The sequence below is a fragment of the Schistocerca gregaria genome, unplaced genomic scaffold (genome assembly GCF_023897955.1).
Source record: "Schistocerca gregaria isolate iqSchGreg1 unplaced genomic scaffold, iqSchGreg1.2 ptg001480l, whole genome shotgun sequence".
In the NCBI taxonomy this organism is placed as follows: Eukaryota; Metazoa; Arthropoda; class Insecta; order Orthoptera; family Acrididae; genus Schistocerca; species Schistocerca gregaria.
In genome coordinates, this window is record NW_026062773.1 from 55,001 (window position 1) to 56,609 (window position 1,609).

Here is a 1,609-nt window from a genome sequence, read left to right on the forward strand (position 1 = left end):
TAACCAGACCAGTAGGTCCACCTATAAAAGCACAATACCACACTCCTCCGACAACTACCATTGCTCAGATAAACCAACACCACCAACACACATCCTACACAGAGGGGCACCAAATATCACCACCCGCCCTCGTGTTATACCACATGAAAAATTGCAGAAGTGAGAGACACAGACCCGCCAGCCTCTTGCTACAAGCATCGAACCGACGTGACGTATCTGACGGTGACTCAGGCATCCGCGTACTGCCACCACTATCCACCCCCCCCCCTCTCTGCCCCCTTCCCACACAATACCAAATTTAACCAACTTTATCGCTTAACCTAACTGTGGTTTTACCAGATTATCGCTTAACCTAACTGTGGTTTTACCAGATTATCGCTTAACCTAACTGTGGCTGTACCAGATTATCGCTTAACCTAACTGTGGCTGTACCAGATTATCGCTTAACCTAACTGTGGCTGTACCAGATTATCGCTTAACCTAACTGTGGCTGTACCAGATTATCGCTTAACCTAACTGTGGCTGTACCAGATTATCGCTTAACCTAACTGTGGCTGTACCAGATTATCGCTTAACCTAACTGTGGCTGTACCAGATTATCGCTTAACCTAACTGTGGTTGTACCAGATTATCCCTTAACCTAACTCAATTTGTCCCTTAACCTAACTCAATTTGTCCCTTAACCTAACTCAATTTGTCCCTTAACCTAACTCAATTTGTCCCTTAACCTAACTCAATTTGTCCCTTAACCTAACTCAATTTGTCCCTTAACCTAACTCAATTTGTCCCTTAACCTAACTCAATTTGTCCCTTAACCTAACTCAATTTGTCCCTTAACCTAACTCAATTTGTCCCTTAACCTAACTCAATTTGTCCCTTAACCTAACCCACGTTGTCCCTTAACCTAACTCAATTTGTCCCTTAACCTAACTCAATTTGTCCCTTAACCTAACTCAATTTGTCCCTTAACCTAACTCAATTTGTCCCTTAACCTAACTCAATTTGTCCCTTAACCTAACTCAATTTGTCCCTTAACCTAACCCACGTTGTCCCTTAACCTAACCCACGTTGTCCCTTAACCTAACCCACGTTGTCCCTTAACCTAACCCACGTTGTCCCTTAACCTAACCCACGTTGTCCCTTAACCTAACCCACGTTGTCCCTTAACCTAACCCACGTTGTCCCTTAACCTAACCCACGTTGTCCCTTAACCTAACCCACGTTGTCCCTTAACCTAACCCACGTTGTCCCTTAACCTAACCCACGTTGTCCCTTAACCTAACCCACGTTGTCCCTTAACCTAACCCACGTTGTCCCTTAACCTAACCCACGTTGTCCCTTAACCTAACCCACGTTGTCCCTTAACCTAACCCACGTTGTCCCTTAACCTAACCCACGTTGTCCCTTTGCCTAACATAGTTCACTGCTCGGAATCTCTGGTGTCGTTGTTATCCTCATGTAGATGTCTTGCGAGTGTTGCTTACTTTCCACATATTCCCGCTATCCACTGTCAATTGTACTGCAATAGGACTATATCGCCCCCCCCCCCCCTCTGCCCCTCTCTTTGTGTCTCCGTCCTCTCAAGCTGGTCGGTCTGGCGTTTGAGTGT